This window comes from Gorilla gorilla, chromosome 3 (assembly GCF_029281585.2).
Source record: "Gorilla gorilla gorilla isolate KB3781 chromosome 3, NHGRI_mGorGor1-v2.1_pri, whole genome shotgun sequence".
Classification (NCBI taxonomy): Eukaryota; Metazoa; Chordata; class Mammalia; order Primates; family Hominidae; genus Gorilla; species Gorilla gorilla.
Window position 1 is genome coordinate 135,042,295 of NC_073227.2, and position 21,614 is coordinate 135,063,908.

Genomic DNA, 21,614 nt, shown 5'->3' on the forward strand with positions numbered 1-21,614 from the left:
AAAATCAAACTGGACAAAGCATACCCAGTGGAGTTGATACAATACCATTTCTGTTTGAGAACCATAAATAAATAATCTTTACGCATTAGTGTTTCATTATAAGCATTTGTGCTGAATGTGTAAAGCAGGCAATATTTAACAAAATGTTTTAACTCACTAGAAATGATTTCTTGATATTATCCTTTCACAGAAATCCATAATCTCTTTAAAATATGGCCAGCCTTATCAAAATTAAGTTTCTATTTAGCCTTTGATTTCTCTTTTTTCACTTTCTTCTATTCTGCTCCATTTCAGCATTCTGCTGCCCCCTCTCCCTTCCCCCAAACTTCCCGCTGCCTTCTCCACTCTGCTTTGTTTTACCCTACATTGGAACCCTGTGGCCACAAACCAACTGTAGCATCCTCAGTTAACCTTATTGTGGCTCAGGCTCCAAAATTCCCTTTTCTCTTCTCTCTCTCTGTGTTTTTATTTTCTTAAATTTAAACCGCTTTGTTTCTAAACCTCAGATACAGTTAGCTGCAGCAAAGAATGAGGGAAAAGACATTCATTCAGCACTATGTGTTAATGGCTGATAGCAATTTAACATATTACCTTTCAAGCAGTAGTGAATATTTTATACTGAAATTGGAGGTCTAGTAACAGTGAGGCATTAGTCAAAAGAATCAATACCAGCAGCATAATCTGGTTAGTAAAAGTCAGAGAGGTAATGGTTCCAGAGGATTAGGAAGACACAATATGAATGCCCCTAATACCAGTTTTATGGTCCACTCCTACGGGCGATTATGGCTCAAACTTTGAGGAAGGAGGTAAGGCAGCATTTTCATCTGCATCTCACATCTCACGGTCATTGTGAGTTCTACAATGCTACAATGACTCGCATGGTGCTTAACATCCTCCTGTAGGTTTAATTATTTCTTTTCTGGTTTGAGAATAAAATAGGCCGGACACATCCCATGTTGCTGTTTAGACTGTACATATTTTGTTGCGTTATGTGTTCTTGTTTAGAAATATACATTTTAGGAAGTAATGAAGTTGTGATTTCCTGAAATTCAGTAAGTACACACTTAGTTTTAAATGAGCTGCATTTTTAAGAGAACATTTAATGGAAAACCAAAGATCTAGAGTTTTGGTGTCATTTCTTCTACTAACTCCAGTAATAAACAGACTTTTTCTGGAGGTCTCATTTACCTGAACGACACCAAGAGCTAGAAAGAAAGTCACAAAGACATTTGAGAGGCCAAAATAAATGCCAAAATGTCCAGGAACTAACATTTATTTACTTGACTCACAGTAGCTGCCCTTAGGCCTTCATCACGCAGAGTTAATTTATTCCAATTATATACCTGCTAAACAGCTTGGTTATTTTATTTCCAAGCCTATGAAGGTTAAAAACAGCAAGTACATTTTTGAGGCAGGCATGCTGAAAGCAATGAATACTGACAATTTAATAACCTGACAGAACAGAGAGATCCAGAACTACTTCATCATGATAGGCCCACTTTATTCATTTGCAAAATAAAGAGTTTGGGCTAAACTAACCTTCAGAATTACAGGCTAAAATATGTAACCTCATACTTGTTTTCTACCAGATTAATATATTTTAAACCTCTGGCAGATTTTTTTGAAATTAACTTTACCATAGAATACATATATGATATACATTTAGAATGACATGTGGTGCTTGTTTTATTTACTTAAAACAGCAAAAAATACCCTTTTATCATTATGATCAGACCAGAAAATGACACTTAAAAATAGTAAATCATGTATTCATTTAAATCCAGTGACTGTGTTAGCTCCTGAGAAGACAAGATTTAGCAGAACACACTTGATTTTTGCCCTCATTAAACTACGAATCCCATTATTCAACATTTAGAAGTGCTAGCATAGGAAAGCATAGGGTGCTGAAGAGTATGACATTAGGGCCTGGGAGTAAGGAACAGGGTCATTATGAGCTTTTTATATGAGGGTTCCAAGGGTGTTCCACTGTAGTTTTTCCATCCCTGACTTTTGGATCTGTGCTAAGAAAATGTTTACTAGGTAACTGACATCAAGACCCTCTGGAGAACCCAGTAACTAAAGCTCATTAACAGACGAGGCAAATTTTAGGAGCATTCATCTGTCCTCCCTCCATCTGTTTTCCTTGCTCATTTCATTTCTTTCCATAGTAATTTATTGAAGGTCTCCACATGTGAGACACTGTGCACTGTCACTTTTAAACTCATCTCCTGTGACAGAGAGCAAGGAGCTCCTTCCTCCTAACATGACTGACATTTTAGGTCATTCTGATCTTTGGTTATGCTGAATGTTCTCTACTTTATTGGAAAGTTTAATTCCTCCCACTGGCTACTTGTTTGGGTGATGAATTCTCTACATCATTTTATGATTCCACTAAGTTTTGTAGGTCTGTTGTGGCCCATTTATACTCAGGCCTGACTGGTATTTTTACATATCACTTACTGCAGAAGATTTTCTAGCTTCCATTCCAAGCTCACTGAGGATTTCTCACAGACTTTCCTAATATGGTAGGGATCTTAGTAGAGAATATTTATCCTTGTAAAAGAAAATGCCCAGCCCTTCATACCTATATCGTTGGCTTATTCTATTACTTATTGGAAAATATTTATTGAGTACCTGTCAACTGCAAGAGATTCCATTAGATGCTGGAGATACAAAACAAAATGCCGTAAACCTTAAAGCCCTCAAAGATCTTTCAGGCAATCTATAAGTTTTCTAGCTCACTGTGATTCCAATGTCCTTTCCATTTGTGAAAGAACACCCAAATGGAAATAAAGAATAGCAAGTCTCTGACTCTCTTCCACACTCATTATCAGACTCCATTCACTCGTTTCAGTCATTCATCAATTCTCTCAGCAAATATATATTCAGTATCAGGACCTATTCCACTCAGATACTCGAAGAACCTGCCACTACAAGCCTCATCTTCTAGGTGTTCTGATGTCCCTGGTTCTCTTGTTTAACATAAGAACATTCACATTCTCATTAAACCTAGGCGTAGTTGAAGCCAAGAGTTGGAATGGGATTATGTATCCAGAAAGTGGTGCCATGAAAGGTAGCCTTACTGGCCTTTAGTTAATTTGTAATGAAGAATCTGTGTTTTGTAATCTTTCCCATTACTTTGCTTTGCCTTTTCTTCTTTTATTGTCTCTTGACTTTTCCATAACAACTGAGCATGGTGCCTTTTGGAAACCATCTTTGAGATGACCTAAGGAGGTTGGTTGGTACTAGAATGAGCACAGGTTTTAACACAAGGCAAACCTGTGTTGTGATCCTGGGTTTACTATTACTAGTTTTAAGTCATTGGGAAAATGACTTAATTTCTCAGAACTTCAACTTATCCATGAAATGTAAAACAATAAACAAAATAAAAATGTAAAACAATAAACAAAATAAATTGTGTTAAGTACTTGGCACACAGTAAACCTACTTCTCCTTAGTTGCCTAGTGTTGTCTTCCTGAAACAGAGCTTGCCTGGAGGAGAAGGGGATCATATGAAAGCAATGAACTGGAATCAGGATGATGGATGCCTTATTGGGTTCAGGGAACATCAATTGTTAACTTCAGTTTAGTGTCATATTTAGTGCATTTCCCTTTTTACTGTTAAGATCTTATAGATTGATAGTTTCATGTAAAAATAAAGTGGTTTAATGGAGAGCCCACAGTTCCATTTGGCTGGGGAAGCCTCACAACCATGGTGGAAGGCAAAGAGGGGCAAGTCACATCTTATGTGAATGGTGGCAGGCAAAGAGAGAGATTGTGCAGAAAAACTCCTGTTTTAAAAATCATCAGATCTTGTGAGACTTATTCACTATCATGAGAACAGCACGGGAAAGACTTGCCCCCATGATTCAATTACCTCCCACCGGGTCCTTCTCATAACACATGAGAATTCAAGGTGAGATTTGGGTGGGGACACAGCCAAATCCTATCAGGACCTATCTTAGAAAATATCACCAAAAGGACAGGCTAGTCTTACCTTATGTGAATCTCTGATCTTTGTGGCATTTTAGTCATTGTTATCGGTCATAGAGTATTTCTGTGGAGAAGTTCTACTAAACTTTTGCATGTGCTGTGTTCAAAAAAAGCTGGCAGGCAATATCTAAATGTAATAGTTAAAATTAATAGCCTTAAGAAAGGCTAAAGCTAAAGCCTGAATTAATAATTTGTAATGAATCTTTATCAACTGATAATCAATTGCTGCTAAAAGAACCACAAAAGCTCTACTATTGGTGGCATTACTATCTTCATAGACAAGGTTACCCTAAAATAAGAGCATCATTAGGAGCTTATTCCTTCCCTTTCATCCGTGGGAGAAATCTGTTCCTCTTTGTTCAGTCTCACTTTGTTTTTATTCCCACAATCAAAGCAATACTTGGAATTTTGATTATATTAAATTTGAGTTTGGTAACTGCCCTGAATGACCCAATCATAGACTCCAATTCACGGAAGCTATGAGAGAGTTATTTCATAATTTAAAATGTTAGACCTAGAAAGATTTCATAATATGTTAGTTTTTAAAAAACTGTGGTGTCTGTAAACCCTAATGGATGCTGGATGCTAGACACAGGTTTATTCATATACGTTTATCTGGCCAGGGTTACAGTGATATGAAGACCTCTAATCTATTGATGATATTTATGATTCATAAAGCGAGAGATTAACCATTGTAGTAAAGTGACTGTAGTTATCCATGTAGTAAACCACTGTAGTAAACTGGAGGAAAACGAGAGAGGAGAATGGAACAGAAAAAAAATTTATTAGATTTTTGGAACCTGAAACAGAAACAAACTTGAATAAATTATAAGATCAAAATTTCTTTATTGCCTGAATTAATCTTCTCATTTTCTTTTACACTTTGACAGAAAAAGGAAAAGTTGGTAGACATTATATTTTTCGATATAGCTGTGTACTGAAAATAAAATCAACGTGACTGATAGTTTCAAAAGTGAATTTGAGATGTTACAAGATGACATGCAATAGTTTATAAGTTGGAAATTTACATTAAAGGGATATAAATAAATATCAATAAAAAGAGGAAAGGGGGCTTATTATCCTTGTAAAGTAGTTGAGATGGGAATTAGTGCTACCTAGATGCTTAACAGCCTCCTCTTGTTAAAATTGTTAACAGGACCGTTATGTATGTAATAGAATTGTAAGGTCAGATGCAGCAACGTGTAGCTGAAAGATGATGAGCTTTTTCAACGTATATTAAACCTTTGTTGACCTTTTTTTTTTTAGCGATTTATATCTTTGAGATAGTGGGACTTTCTGAGTCTTCTGTTCTCATTTTTAAGGGAAATGATCTATTTTATAGTGTTGTTTTGCAGTTTAAATGGGATAGTAAAGTGAGAAAGCACCATTTTCTGCCATGCTCAGCACATATTAGGCCCTCAATGAGCAGTAGATATTACTTAGCTTGTAGCAAGATTAACATATGATTACAATTTTTGGGGGTAGAGTTTTATTGATGTGTTCTTCCAATATGAGACTGCTCAGCTAAACCTGATATTTTTTACCAACTAACTTCTCAGGCTGTGACTATTTTTCTTCCTGAATCCTCCTATATTTTTACTTGAATGAGCAGCTGTATATTGAATCACCCAGCATGGACAGCTGTATAAACTAGCACTCATCACTGCAGTAAATAAAAGCTCATTTTATTTATTTCATCTTTCTTGTAGCTGTTTTAGTTTGTAAGCAATAGGATTTGTTCGCTTGTCATTTGGCTTTCTTTTGGTGTATGAGAAAAATTTATTTCAAAAAAATTGTTGTTTTAAAGGCCCTTAAGGGGAAAGTGATAGAAAATAAATAGGGTGGAATTGTTTAATGACAATATTTTAGAAAAATTCTTTTTAATGCAGAATATGGTATTTTTATTTTGTGAATTATTATCTACGGGTCTCTGAGATCAGCTATGTGATCTCTGATTAGTATCATACCTCAATCAGAACAAAATTAGAAACAACTACTCCTTTAAAGGATTATTTTTGTCCACAATGGGACATAGCTTTTTTAGATATTTGAAAGAAGAACAAAGGCTTTTTTGGTTCTTATTATTTTAATGTTGTTTTAGTTTGTATAATTGTAGGTGAAGGTCCAAGGTAAAAACTATGAAACAGTAGTGCCCAGGACTTAAGATGCACAGTCACATACTCTCTGACTTTTTTGTTTGTATTAAGTTATAAAAACAATGTCTGGATGCGGGTCAATGGCAGTGGCTTCTGGGTAATTAGGCAGTCATATTCAGGAGAACAGAAAGAAATACTATAAACAGAAGTTTAAATTTTAATAGTTACACAGGTTTGGAGAATGATAGTGCACCTAAATAAGCCACTTGAATTACAGTTGGGACTAATAATTAGACAGGACTGTCCTTTAAAAAAATAGCACTGAGCCATATAGTAACCAGAAGAAGTTGTTCTTGTTTTGTGCTTTTCCATTTGGTACTGATAAAGAGAAACTTATGGGGATTAGAAAAAATGTTATATTATCACATTTTTCTGAGTGAAGCTAATACTAATTAGCCTTTAAATAGCTTCAGGGCATTGTTTTAGATCATATTTCACAAACAAAAGATAAATCACTTCAACTGTATTTCCTTCTGATAGTGCTGAGCACAGTATGTATTTGGCATTATGCACAGTAGGTACTCAGTGAATCTGTTGGACAAATAAATGCATTTGTAGTTTTTACATCAGTTTCTCAGGTGGTGGAAAAACTAAGACACTAAGCATATTACATAAGAGTTAGAGAAAGGGAATCACTTTGGCTAACATAGGCATTTTTTTTTAATATGCTATTTGGATCCCTTAAAAGCCACAACACATCAAACATGAAATACACATTTCTCAAACTCTCAATGCTTCTTTCTTTCTGGTTTCAACAAATACTGGTGGTTCCTCCTTAGAAATGTCATCTATATTTTTCTGTTCCATTTTATTTCTACTCCCATTTTCTGCAAATTGCTGTGACCTCGCGTGTGAACAATTGCAGCGCCTACTACCCTGTTTTCCAGGCTTTACCCTTCGGCCATGGTGCCTTTCTTCTCTGAATCTAATCTACACTGAAAACAGTGACTGAATAATCTGCAAATAACACAGCACTTGTTATGCCATTTCTCTCTTGAGAAATAGTTCTTTTGGGGCCCCATGTGTAAATGATGATAAACACAGCCTGAATTCCCTCTCAAAGTTTCCTTATATTTTTCAAACCTTGAAGATGGTTAGGAAGTCTGTCCGTGAATTGCATGTGTAGAGTGCTATAATTAATTATAGTAGAAGAAGCTGAAAGTAGGTTTAAGGAGCTAATAACCAGATTAGGAATATCTGATGCTGGCAGTCAGACCTACCTGTTCATTGGTATCCTTCTCATTTTATGCCTCACAGTTATTCACTTCAGGTAAACTGATCTGTTTCCCATTTTTAACATCACTTCATTTGGAAGGCTTCCTGGACCCTTTGATGTTTTTATCTGAATCCCATAACCTATTTTAGCATATCACATTGAATTGCAATGATTCTTTTACTCACCTTTCCCTGCTTGGACTGTGATGAGTTCTTGGCCCCTCATTTGGACCTCTTGAGGTAGGCACTCATTGTCTCCCTGAGGCTGGTGTATTATAGTCCTTTCATAATCATAAACTGAATGGATGAATTGATACAATTTATAATTTGTTATCTATGCCTTTCAAGCCTTTTGCTGCCTAAAATGTTCTATCCCTTGCTTTATGCCTATTAAAATCCCACCTATCCTTCATCTCTTTCAGTTAATGCTTATTGAGTGCCTCATATTGCAGGGTGTGTGGAGCATGGAGTTGTCAACATACATCTCTGCATGGTCCCTCTACAGCTGAAAGTGGCCCACTTGCCTCTTAAGTTATCATTCTTAGGCACTACTTTCATATGTAGTTATACATTCAAATCTTTATGTCTTAATATTCCTAATCTGGTTATTAGCTCCTTAAAGCTACTTTCAGCTTCTTCTACTATAATTAATTCTGCTATATTCTTCTACTATAATTAATTATAACACTCTACACATGCAGTTCACAGACAGACAGACTTCCTAACCATCTTCAAGGTTTGGAAAATATAAGGAAACTTTGAGGGGGAATTCAGGCTGTGTTTATGTTGAAGAACATTCAATGAGCAAAAAAATTAACAAATCCAAATATTGGTTAAAAGTTGTTAGCAAGCCATGGGAATGTGAATGAGGATAAGCATCAAGAGTTTCACTACCAAGTTCTCTTTAAAACAATCCCAGTGGTGATTGGTTGGTGAGTGCTTACCATGAAGAAGTGTAGTGTTGAGTTCTTTACATGTACTATTTCATTTTATCCTCATGATATCCTGTGAGGTGTAAGAAGTATTGACAACCCCATTTTCCTTATCAGGTAAGAGAAGATGAGTAATATCATTCAAGTCGCAAAGCGAGATATCAAGCTCAGGTCTTTTTGAATGCCTGTATTTCTAACCACTGTTTTTGGACACTATAGAGTTAATTTTTTTTCATCACGCCATATTACACATAATTTTTTTTGTGCTTCTATATCACATTGTTAGAAAAATACCACAAATGGTAACTGTGTACTAACATTTCTAATATTTTATACAAGATGAAAAGAGAAATAGAGACAAGGAAAATTCTCTTATGGTCATCATAGAAAAACCTGCTTATACTAAAGAAGTAGTCATCGAATATATACCAATGACCTTAAGTTGACATGTCATCTGGGAAAAGACAATTTCACAAAGGCTAGATTTGTTAGATTGGTGCCTTGATATGATACACATGTATGGCTTCTATTTATCTGAGTTGTATAGGGATAGATTAGTGAAATAGGTAGATTTTACACATTTCAGGACTCTGTTGATTTAGCAAATGTTTATTGAGTGCATACTGTGAGATAGAGCTTGTCTAGGTTGAAGGGACAGAAGAGAGAATGAAACAATAATGTACATTTTTAAGCAGGAAGTCAGATGTAAGCAATTAAATAGATAACTGCACAGAGACACAATATCTTTTTCCATATTATGTAGTATATGTAATAAGAAGTATTGCAGAGTATCTATTTGTTGATCTTTCAAAGTGAATTAGCTCAGGAGATATACTTAGATATACTGTTTAGCAAGATTTATGTCTGATATGATACTTAAAGAAAAACTTCCACAGGATTGATTAGTGACAAAATAAAAGTGCCTTTCAGGGAAAAAATTCTAGTTTGTTTTCATTGCCAATTAAAAGAACCCCGAATCAGATATATTTATTTGAACAAAAGAGCAACATGAACTATTTGTTTGAAATTCAATGTGAAAAAAAGCTGCTAATTTAAGGTATATCAGATGAACATTATATATATATATATATATATCTGTATATATATACATATATCTATATCTATCTATATATATATGCATAATAAAACACTTCAGCCTTAATGTCATAGAAACAATGTGATAAACAGTGAAGTTGTCATCATTATGATAATAATCATCAAGAGTATCATGGGCATAATTTCTGTTTTAATGAAAAAAATTATTTTCCAAAAGTAGCATTTCACTACTGGGGTTTCACAGGAGAATTAAGCCCTGCAGAAAGACACAGAGATAGTACCATTTCCAGATGCATTCAAGAGAAGTTAATTCATTGTACACAATGGACACCTTGGATAGGGCATTAGTTCTAATTCTCTCACAAAACCAGAGATGAGAAAGCAAATTGGCAAGTCTCTTGAAATAGATTTCCATGCTATGTGATGCTAATAATTCATGATTATGATGTAGTGTTTTTTGATATGCCTAGAAATGACAATATTTTTTGTTTCAATTTGGTCAAATTGTTGAGGCCACTGCCATGTTCATGTTGGAGTCATAGTCCTGCAGAAATGCACTTCCACAATCACTGGGGACAGGCTTTTGTGAAGTTTCAGAGATTGAGACAGAGCTAAATCTTTTGGAATTCAGAAACATGACTATTGATCTAGGGAAAGAAGCATGTTTCCGTCACTGGGATTTAGTCTGAACTCTTCATTCTAAAGCAGTTTGATTCTGTTTGTAGAAGTATACGCAACTAGAAACAGATTGACAATTTCAGTGGTAAATAATTTATTCTTTTTAGAAAGTCATATTGACACCTGTAGAGATTTTATAAAATATATCAATTATAACTTTAATTTGTAAGTAGTCTCCAGTAGTATTGCCTGAGATGTTATAAAAGATGTCAACTGCTTTCTTCCTGAGGATCTATAGTAATAATTTCTGATTTTCTTTTATGTCATTACTTACAATGACAGTTAAATAATAATAGCCAATGCTCGTTGAATGCTTTTATATACCAGTTACCATTCTAAACAATTTACATGAATTAGCTCTTTTGTGTGTGTGTGTGTGTGTGTGTGTGTGTGTGTCTCACTCTGTCACCCAGGCTGGAGTGCAGTGGCGCTATCTCAGCTCACTGCAGCCTCAGTCTCCCAGGTTAAAACGATTCTCCTGCCTCAGCCTCCTGAGTAGCTGGGACTACTCAGCTGCCACCATGCCCAGCTAATTTTTTTGTATTTTCAGTAGAGGCGGGGTTTCACCACATTGGCCAGACTGGTCTCGAACTCTTGATCTCAAATGGTCAGTCCACCTCAGTCTCCCAAAGTGTTGGGATTACAGGCATGAGCCACCAGAATTAGCTCATTCAAGCCTCATAATATCCCTAGAAGGTAAGGACCGCTTGTATCTCCATTTTCAGATTAGGAGCATGAGGTCCAAGGAGGCTAAGTGACTCTAGGGTACTGGAATTTGCAAAGATTACACAGCCAGTGAGGGGCAGAAGACAGAATTTGAACTCAGGCTGCTGGCTCTTAGGCATCACCTTGCCTCTGTCCCTTATATCCTCTTATTGCTTTGTCCTTGTTCTTGACGGTTAATTGACATAACTGTGGAAGAAATTTTGTGAACATAGATAGATATTCCAATTCATGGACAATGTCGTGTTCTTGCTTATTTTTATGTTTAGTGGATGTCAGTTCGGTGCACTGTTTGCCAGAGAGATTTTCTTATTTCCTGAAGACTCTAAAATCCACTTAATTCAGCCTGCCTTCTGAGGTCCTTTGCCTAGTTGACTTTTCATATATAATAAAAGATTCGTTGTTTTGATTCCCTTTATTTCTCTTCATTGTATAGGATAGAATGCCATTCCAACATATTTCGGCTTACTCCGAGCAGATCAGTATGTGATAACATTTATGTGCTTTATTAATACTCAAAAGCATATGAGAAATGAGCAGTATGCACTTCTTGCCTGTGGTGAGGAAGGAGGGGTTGTAAATGCTGTGAGCATGAGCATGTATGTTCAGTAGTATCATTAATATGTGATCTCAGACACACGGAAAATCTGTTATTTATTTTTTTTTTAGTCAAATCAGATTCAGGATACTTAATGAATGGTATTTAGGCCGTATTGTAATAGTTTTGGGGAAAGGCATTATTTTTTAAATCTTGCCATTATGGCACAAAAATGAGACTTCAGGTATATATAATTTATTTCAATTTTGTCATGGATTATAATTAAATAAGAATATATTTATGAGGAACAAGCTGTTGACATGTTTTTAAAACTTCAGTTGCAGAGCTTAGGGTAGATTAATGCCTATGCAATAAAACAAATTCTTTTAAAGGAAAGAAAAGAATGACCAGCAACTACAAAGTGTTTACCAGTTGCGAAATTGGTTAAGATTTCTCTATGTATATCATTGTTTGTCCCTTCAAATATATGGCATAAGGGAAGAAAAAGAAATGTAACTTTGGGGAATATAATATAACGTAATTTCTTACCATTGAGCAAATTTGTAAAAACATATGAATTGCTTCAATTTATTAACTTTATCCTTCTGAGGAACTTTAAATAGCCTAGATTATTTCACAGAGTATAATAAGGCCATGCTAATATTTTAGGATGGAGGGCACTGGACTAGAACATAGAACTGGAGCTTAATTCTAACTCTGCTTCTGATTACCTCCTAGCAGTTAATATCTTGCTTCAGTTTCTTCAGCTGGAAAATAAATTACTAACGCAATATGATTTTAGCTTTTCTTTAAAATTAATGATGCTGGGGATAATATTGGATTGCATATTGGATATGTAATTTCTGATCCCTAGGGTACTAGAGGTTGCCAATGTAGTGTGGGTAGAGTATTCTAGTTTTAAAGCAACTCAAATGACACAGAGATTAGTATTATACTAATAATTTACATTGCAGTCCTTCTCAAACCTGCACACCACAGAGGAATCAGTTTGCCTATTTGAGTGATACTGGCCTAGCCATATTTACAGTCAATCAGAAGCGTGAACATTTATTGATTTATTTGAAGTCTCCTGTTTTGTATTCTTCTTTGTGGTTGCATCAATTAAGATTATGTTTTAACACACATAATTGAAAAAAATTAAGTAGCTATACACAGTGGAAGTTTATTTTTGTGTCACATAAAGGAAGTTCTGAGATAAGCAGTCCAGGGTGGTATGACAATGCTGAGAATCAGTAGGGACCCAAGCTCCTTCAACACTCTGCTCTACCATCCTCCTGTGCAACCCTCAACCCCACGGTCAAGATGGCTGCTTGGCTGCTGCATTCTAGCCATCAAATGGTGCATTTTTGTTACATCTCATTGACCAGAACATTGGCTAGCTATGTGTCCACACTTAGGTTCAGCTAAGACTAGAAAATGTAGTCTTTAGCTGGGCTGCAGTATGCCCAGCTAAAAGTTGGAAGTTGTTACTAAGGAAGTGGAGGAAGTGTCTTCCACAATGATCTACCTATGTTTGTTTTCATATTTAAAAAAAAAAAAACCCTTAAACTTTATGAATTAAAATTAAAATTTCATCTTATGTCTTTATAGTATTAACTCCTTGGTACACTTTTGTGTTTTTTCACTTTGAGAAGTACTGATTTTTATGTGATTATTTAAATTCAATAAACACTGATATAAAATTATATGTGAGCTGCTAATTAAAAGCAGCAATGTTTTGGATCAGTGGGTTTTTTAACCACTTTCATTGGTATGCAGAGATTTTACCCACCCTGAGCTCACATGGCGATTCTGCAGTTGCCCTGAGGACTTGAAGTGTATTAGGATCATTGATTCTCCTCTCCTCAGGTGCTAAATCTTTTGGGGTGACTCCAGCTATGTAGTCACATTTGTTGTCTTTGGAGTTGCATTATTTCAGAATGCCTGGCAATTGGCTTGCCTTGGAGACCTTTTCCTAGCATCTTATCTGCGTGTTATCTTCCTGGAACGTTTTGCAAATAGCACTTATTAAAGAATTTTTCCACATTTGTATCTATTTAACCCATTTATGCCGGAGGTTGCAATTTTTTGAATTTTTGCATGATTGGAAAATCAGAACTTGGTGATGACTTGAGCAGTAGGATATAAATAACTCCCACATGCGTAGCATTCCAATAATGGAACACTAGCCATAAGTGGGTGTGAGCTATTTTTTAAAGCCTCATATCTTTTGAAGCAGTCTATTACTACAACTAACAAATATATTAAAGTTGATTTGTCAATTTTTATTTAAAGTGTAATATATGTATTCTTATATTTTATGAGATACTTAGTCCAATATTATGACTACGATTTCCCATTCCTTAGAAAGAATTGTTTTCCTGGGGATGTTTCTGACTTTTGGTCATTGGTTTTTAATCTATTTTGTGGCATATTCAGTTTGTCACAATCAGTCTTCAGGTTACAGGAATCCAGAAGAACTCATAAATTCAGGGCTTTGTTTAAAAACAACAACAACAAAACAAAACAAAAACAAAACTTTTGCGCCTACTCTTTCACTGATATATTTCTTTCTTGCTTTTTCATACAAAGGTTTTGATTCTGAAGATATGCAAGTTTTTTTTCTATCCTGCAACACCTTTTTTTTTTTTTTCATAGAACATGTCATTTCCATTGCCCAAAACGTCCTTTTTCATCCTGCCATTTCCTGTCTCTGATATAGACTTTCCTACCTGAAACTCACCTTTTCAAAAACTCCTTACTTGATTGATCCTGGAAAGATCTTATCTCTACTTTACTTAACATTCCTTCTGTACTTGTGTTCTCCAATTGCCTAATCTTAGACTCAGGTTTTTAGAACTTGACAAGATATTTGAGACCTTTGCCAGCACAGTTTTTCCTTGTAGCTGTTAATTTAGTGGGGAAAAATTACTTCCCCATTTTTTTCAATTTTCATTCTATTGAGTAGTGTCTCTTACCGATTTTCCTGTGAAGTTACATAGTAAAATAAAGTACACCAAGAAAATATGCAGTTTGACTTGAAAAGACTTGACAAGTTACGATTGGCTCTTTCCATTTTTCCACAGTTGGGAATACTTCAAGTGTTCTTTTCTAGTAAGCATTACTTAAGCTTTTTTCTTTATACATGTTTCTCTTTTATAAATATAGAAGTCTCACATCTCATTTTAATTTTATGTGAAATTTAAGGCAATTTCAAGATTAAAAGCAAGAACAAACTAGTTTTCCATATATACACCACTTCTGCCTTCTTGCTGAAATACACTGATAAGGGTTTTCCTCCTGCCCTCTCTGTTACAAACATATCTTAGATTCATAAGCTCTTTAACATGCTCACTGTTAAGCATATGCAGAGAATCTGTCATTCTCTGACACCCAGGATTAGAAGTAGAGAATATTAATTTGTGGTACCCAGGACCTTAAGTTATCTTCCAGAAGTCTTTTGAAGTAATCATTAATCCAAAATATACCTGAAATACTGAAGTGTAACTTTATCCTAAATTATCATGTATAACAATAACATTTTGGGAAAATGTGCATAGATTTCTGAAAAGATTTACAAATGAGTTATTGGAATAAACTCTTATGAGTTGATGGATTTTTTATGGATTTGATTTAGCAAACAATGAAAATTATAAGCTATCAGATGACTATTGAGTGTACACAAATTATGGGGAATACACTATTTGGGATGCCTTGAAATTAAAGGAATTTATAGTCTGCAAAAAAAAAATGACATATGTATACAAATAATTTTATCACACGTTCAGATATGAACAGAACCAAAGAAGCTATAAAGTACTCTCAAAGAAGATAAATTCTTAAATTTGGCATAATTAGACATGAATTGATATAGTAAGTGACGTTTCAACTGACCTGGAAGGATCTGTTGAAGTTAGCATTTGAGCTGAGCTTGAAGGACCTGTTGAATTTCAATAGATGGAAGTACTTCTAACAAAGGAAATCAGAGAGAATAAAGTCACAAGAGTGGTCAGGGATGGGATAAGCTAAGGGAATGTAGAACCATGTAGTGTTGATCAAAGTAGGAAGTAAGAAACAGAAGGACCTTGGATGTCAGCTGGTAGTTGGACCAATGAAAATTTCAAGATTTTTCTCATGGGTATTTTTTTTTTTTAAGGAACTTGAGCATTGGCATTGAGTGGAGAGTATTTTAATAGGTCTTTTAAAATAAACTGGTTGGCATTGGGAAGTGCACTTTTATGATGGGTCTAGGAGTTAAGATAAAAGGAAATTGGTGAGAAAGTACATTTTGGGCTGCTTATTCAAAGACATACCTCTATTACAGACTTCTCTGTGAGCATAGTGATAAATTGTATTAATGGAAAGAAGTCATGGTATTGAAGGATTAGAAGAGCACATAAATCCAAATTTTAGTTCCACAGAATTGGCTGTATAGAATATAATGAGATGAAAGAGTGCTCTTGGCAGGTCAGTTCCTTTAAGGGGAGGCTGGGGGTCATAGCAACCCCAAATAGCTATGTTTGATAACTGATGTTTATTCTAACGTTGGAGTCTTTGCTGGGTCCAGTTAGGATTTTTATCTTATTCTGATCTCATTGTTTATGCAGGAAAAGAATAAGATTTATTTTTAAATTGTTTTTATGTAAGGTAGTACATGGAAGAGTACACAGTCTAGAAGGCACTGTATCATGGCTCTACATGTTTCTGCCCAAGGTACAAAATCTTTCCTTGAGATGACCAAGTCACTCATCCCAGGATTAATGTACCATTGCCCATACCATTCTGGATCGTTGACTTTGTTGCAAACGAGTTTACTTCCTGAATAGTTGTAGAAATAGATTATGAAAAGTGGGGAGTGAGATGAAGGAGAAAGGGTGATCAAGTTCCTAGTTTTCTAGTCTATATAATCACTTACCCCATAAAAGTTAAAGACTTCTCTTCCCTTGAACATATATGCTATTCATGCTCATAAGATAGAAACACTAGAGCTAATGAAAATATCCATGACGTTATAGTCGTAGGATATGACCTTATTGCATATTGTGGTCTTTGCCTAGCTTTATACATACTACGTTAGGCATTTAAGAGAAGCTGACTCAAGTATACTTTGATATTGTCATTGACCTGGAAGGATCTATTTGAGTGATTTACCCTGGAAATTATGTGAATTTGACCTGTTTTAGCCAAGTCCTGCACTTACTGTCTTTCTCTATATAGATGTATAATCTAGAAATGCTAAATATCAGTATTACATTAGAAAAAGAGAAGTTTTCTTTAAGAAGGGAGTCTTTAGTTGCCAATGAATTTTTGACATATAATTTAACTGACTATAAATGTATTTCTAATTGGTTTGGAAATGTTGGTGTGCAACCTTTAATTGCCTGTCACTAAACTGTTCCTTTAGAAATTCAACTCTGAAATCAAGAGAAAACTGGGCTACAATTTACAGAGATTTAATATAAGTGCATTTTTGGAAAATTTATTATTTATTTTTAGGCTCTTTATTTCCCCAGTCTTCAGGGAGGAAGTAGGGCAGAGGCAGTATTAATGTGCTGTTAATGAAGCTCATGAATCTGAAATGGACTATGAACTTCTGAGGAGGAAACCATATCTTGCTCTCTTATATTCCTGACACCTGGTGCCTGGCACATAGAAGGTGACCAGCAAAAGTTTGTTAACTGATATTGAATTATTGATGAAATGAATATGCATGCAGGTTAAACAAGATCTGCACTGCACTCTGTCTTTGTTGGTAATATCAGTGGACTTCAAAAGGGAATATAGCTATCAGAATTATTTTGGAAATTAATTTGGAAATGTAGTAAGTATTACATTTTCTTTGTTGGAGTATTATTGAAGACCATAGGTTAATGGATTAGAAGTAGGTTATTTGGTATTATTGGCCTCAACTTTATCCACTCTCGTATTTTCTTAGAAGAGATAACTTAATGTGTTTAAAGTCACAAAGTAGGTATTCAGTGACTGTTGGTTATGTTCTATTCTCCCTGATCTTTATGAGAAAAAAAAAATGTTAGGGACCTCCTGTGGATCTCTTAGTGCTGTTTTTCAGATTCCATTTATGACTCTTGAGAAAGAAACCAAATGAAGATGCATTAGAGACATTTCAGCCCCTAGAGCTGCAAAATCTACCCTAGTAACGTTTAAGCAACCACCTATTATACCTATAGTTGAGGAATTCAGACAGAATAGCAGGAACAACTTTTCTGTGCTCTATACTGTCTGGGGAATCAGCTAGAACACTTGAGAGCTAGAGGCTGGAATCATCCTCAGGCTTGTTCAGTCTCATGTTTTGGCAGTTAAAATTAGCTGTTGGCTGAGACTTTAATTGAGCTAGTAGCTACAACACCTTCCCTTGTCTTCATGTTGCCTTCTTTACTGATATGGCATAGTGTTTGGAAAAGAAGGGTGCATTTTGCAAGAGAGAGAGAAGTAGGTGTCAAGTGTATCTTTTGTTATGATCTAACCTTAGAACTCACATAGGATTACTTCTTCTGTAATCAGTTGACCAGAGAAGTCACGAGTCAGCCAAAGCTTACCTGCCCAAGTTTATACAGTGTGGACGTAGCACCTCTTGATGGGGACTTTCTGAAAACACATGTGGGACTGGAAATACTAATTTAGCTGTTTATGGGAACATACAGTCTGCCACACAATATAATTCCTATGTCTTTTGCAATGGCTTTATAATTTTCAAGTATGACTGATAATTTATATTTCCCTACATTGTTTTTACAAAATAGACCACTTACCAATTCCCGGTACCTAGTTTTTTTTTTTTTTTTTGTAAAGTAATTTGCAGCTTATTATGTTATTTCGATGCTGAAATTGATGGAGGGAAGTTTAAATTTAAAAATAAAAATCGATTATCTAGATTTTTCCACAATAAACTTTTATTTCTTTAGTTTGCATCATCCAGAATCCTGGGATATTTGTTTTTGTTTGTTTTGTGTGTTTTTTCTCTAAAACAGTTTATTTGGGAATAGCAAGGGTCTGCAATGCTGGATATGCATGCCGTTGCAGACCATGGATGCATCTGTGAGGGGTTTGGAGTAAGGGAAAGCTTTTAGAGACAAAAAGAAGTCCACATAAGTTGTTTTGAAACAAAGATTATTGGTTACAGGGGCTTATTCTAGGTGGTGGTGTTTGTTACTTCGTGGTAATGCTTGTTGATAGTAAACCATGTTTCTCATGTGGAATTGTTAAATTGAAAGCTGTCTTTTTTTATTTAATTTTTCTTTTGTAATATAACAATCCCCAACTACATTATTTTTAAAACAATATTAAGTCTGCAGGAAATTTGCAAACTCAGTTCAAAGTTATTTTTTTTTACCAGAACCATCTGACAATAAGATTTCTATATGATACCCTGTCACCCTCCAAAACATTGATATATATTTTGTGCACACGAGGGCATTTTTCTGCATAATCACAGTACAAACCATAAAAAAAAGGAAATTAACAATGATATATTACTACCATCTAAGTTTTACACCTCAATGAAGTTTTGTGAGAGCCACTAATAATGTCCTTAATAAGGAAAGGATCCAGTTCAGAATTATCAGTGGCCTTTATTTGCTATGTCTTTAGGCTCCTTCTTGAACACTTACTCAGTGTTTCTTAGATTCTCATTGTTTTGATGTTGTTGAAGGATATCGGCCTGTTGTATAGAATGTCCCTCAATTTGGGTTTATCATTTGTTCCTCATAATTGGATTCAGGTTTTGCATCCTTACAGGAATATCACAGAAGGGATGCTATATTCTGCATGTTGCATCTGATTAGGTGGTACGTGATTTTGACTTGCTTCATTATTGATGATGTCCACTTTAATCGTTTGATTAAGGTGTTACGTACAAGACTTCTTTGCTGTCACATTACTAATTTTACTTGGTAGTCAGAATTGGAAGCTATGTAAATATTTCTCATCAGTCTCTGTGTCTTTATGGCATAATACTGATTATCATGAAAAAAATTGGGTGTTTTTTTTTTTTTTTTTTTCTGGAAAGAAAGGAGGCAGACAGATTAGCTAGCAAGACTGCCTTTGTTTTGTTTATGTAGGTCACATAATTTAGTAGCTAAGCTTGATTTTTGAAAGGAGACATTTCTTTAAAGTGCTCAATAGTTTGTTTAAAGTTCTAGGGAAAAGACAGTGTTATTTATCCTGTTAACTGAATGGCAAAATAAAGCAGTGTACTTGCTGTTTATCCTTTCAAAGACTTAGATTACTATTAGTTTTCTTGATTTATTAAAAGAAATAAGTATTGAGCACCTACTGCATCTTACACCTAGGAGAAGAAAAGTCTTGTGAATAAACTCACATGCTACAAGAAGTGTGGTAGGTGCCCTGTTGAAAGAACAGGTCTCACAGGGGAGAACAATAGAGGAGATACTTTGTTGCGATCTTGGTAAATAACTGTGACCTGAGGGGGAAGTTTCAGGCACCCAAGGCAGGCTGTATTTGGGGGAGTGAAGAATAGATAAAATATTGGTACCTGATGAATCTGAGGGCAGGTTTCAATACTTTATCTGCTCTTCATTTCCCCATATCTACTTACTGTAGGTATGGCCTCATTAAAAAATATAAACTCTCTGAAGACAGAACATTTTGTTTATTTATTCTTTGATATGTCCCAAGTGTCAGATATGGTACATAGCAGCTGGTCATGGCTATCAAATAATCATTTATCAAATAGTGACCCAGCAAATTAGGTGGGTTTCCAAGTCCATTAATCAATTTTCTTTTGTAACATAAGAAAGATTTAGATATCATTTCCGTAGTGATTTTTTTTTTCTGGTGAGAGTTTCACCTCCATTTATTATTTCTGTCCTTTTTTTCTATCTCGTGGTTACTTTCCATATCTCCTCAGTACCTTGCCATCATCATATCCTCGGGATGTCCCTGCTGCTTGTGTTCAGTTCCTTGAAGGTTTTAAGAACCTTGAAAATTTAACTTTTCAAAGTCAAATCAGGGTTTCAAATGTTGCTTACTTATTTTAATTGTAACTGTATTGGCAAAATTAATCAAGCTCACAATGAAGAAAAACCGATACTGCAGAATCTCAGTGGAAATGAATACACCCTTCTGGGTGCTTATTTCATTCTCCTGAACTTTCACTGTGTTGAAGGCATCTTTTGAGATTTTAAAAATAGAACCATTGCCTTGACATTGATCTCTCTATTGCTTCTGTAGGGTAATTGTAGTTTATACCCTTCTAGATGATCTGGGAAATCATTTGAGTTTTCTGAAAAACTGAAAACTAGATTTGATGCTGCATGTGAACATTTTTGGTACTACTTTTCATTTATGTATTTTAAACAGCTTTATTCTGAAAAGTCCAAAACATAGTGAACAAATACAACTGAGAGAAAATATCTTGGTGCAGAATGACCTTTTTTTTTCCTTTTCTCAATGTGGATATCATTTCAGTCCATAATCTGTGTATTACTTATCAGATATCATGGCCAGGGAAGAGAACAGCATAATTTTTAGTTGACAAAGCACTTTTATATATTTAATCTCATTTAATCTCTGCAGTGTGCTTGTAAAGTATCATAAGTGTTTTTAGAGATGAGGAAGCTGGGCCTCAGAGAGAATAGGTGGCATCATTAAGATCATACAGCAAATTGTGGAATTGGGGTTTGAAGCAAGCCTCTTGCCAAACAAATCAGTGAAAACAATGATTGGTGCATTTTTATTTTGAATGGTGACCTTTATATTTTCAGTGTTGTTTGTTGTTGTTGTTTAATAAGTCTTGGTTAACTATATTAGCAGTAGTCAGAGATCACATTTGATATCCCAAGATTTTTTTAAGAGCATTTGCTATCAAAATGTTCACTATCATTTTACCTACTAAATTTTGCAGAATGAAATTCTTTGCAACCCACCTGACCAAAGCAGAGCATTCTTTGTATCAGAAACATTAAATGGGAAAAGAGGCCTATTGATGTTGGTGTTGGGAATAAGAAAAGGAACTCCAACACCCACCCCCCTCATCTCCCATTATCATCTCTGTGTAGGATTCTCTCACAGTCCAGGCATTCTTTTCCTCAGAATGGATGGGGCCAACAAAGGATGCAGTGTTATAGGTTTCTCTACTGTGCTGGCCCCTTCTCAAGGCTCCCATTCTTGGAGGAGAGAAAAGAGTGGGTTTGGGTTGCAGGCTGGTATCAGGAGAGATCTGGAGTGCAAACATGACAGCCTAGTGTGTCCCCACACCTCAGACCTGTTATACTCTCTAGAGGTCTAAAAGACTCTGATGTCCTCAGAATCCAGGGTAGCAAGGATGGAGGTGGGCTTGCACCG

The 21,614-nt window shown here is 35.3% G+C and overlaps 1 protein-coding gene and 1 non-coding gene across 3 annotated transcripts in view; both read left to right on the top strand.

Moving 5' to 3' along the window:
* The window catches only part of UGT8 (UDP glycosyltransferase 8), an 85,938-nt gene that overhangs the window by 45,038 nt on the left and 19,286 nt on the right, over positions 1-21,614 (top strand). The gene's annotated exons all lie outside the window — the stretch shown is intronic.
* MIR577 (microRNA mir-577) lies at positions 19,765-19,874 on the top strand. Its single transcript, NR_106378.1, has one exon. It is a non-coding gene; the product is annotated as a microRNA mir-577 (primary transcript).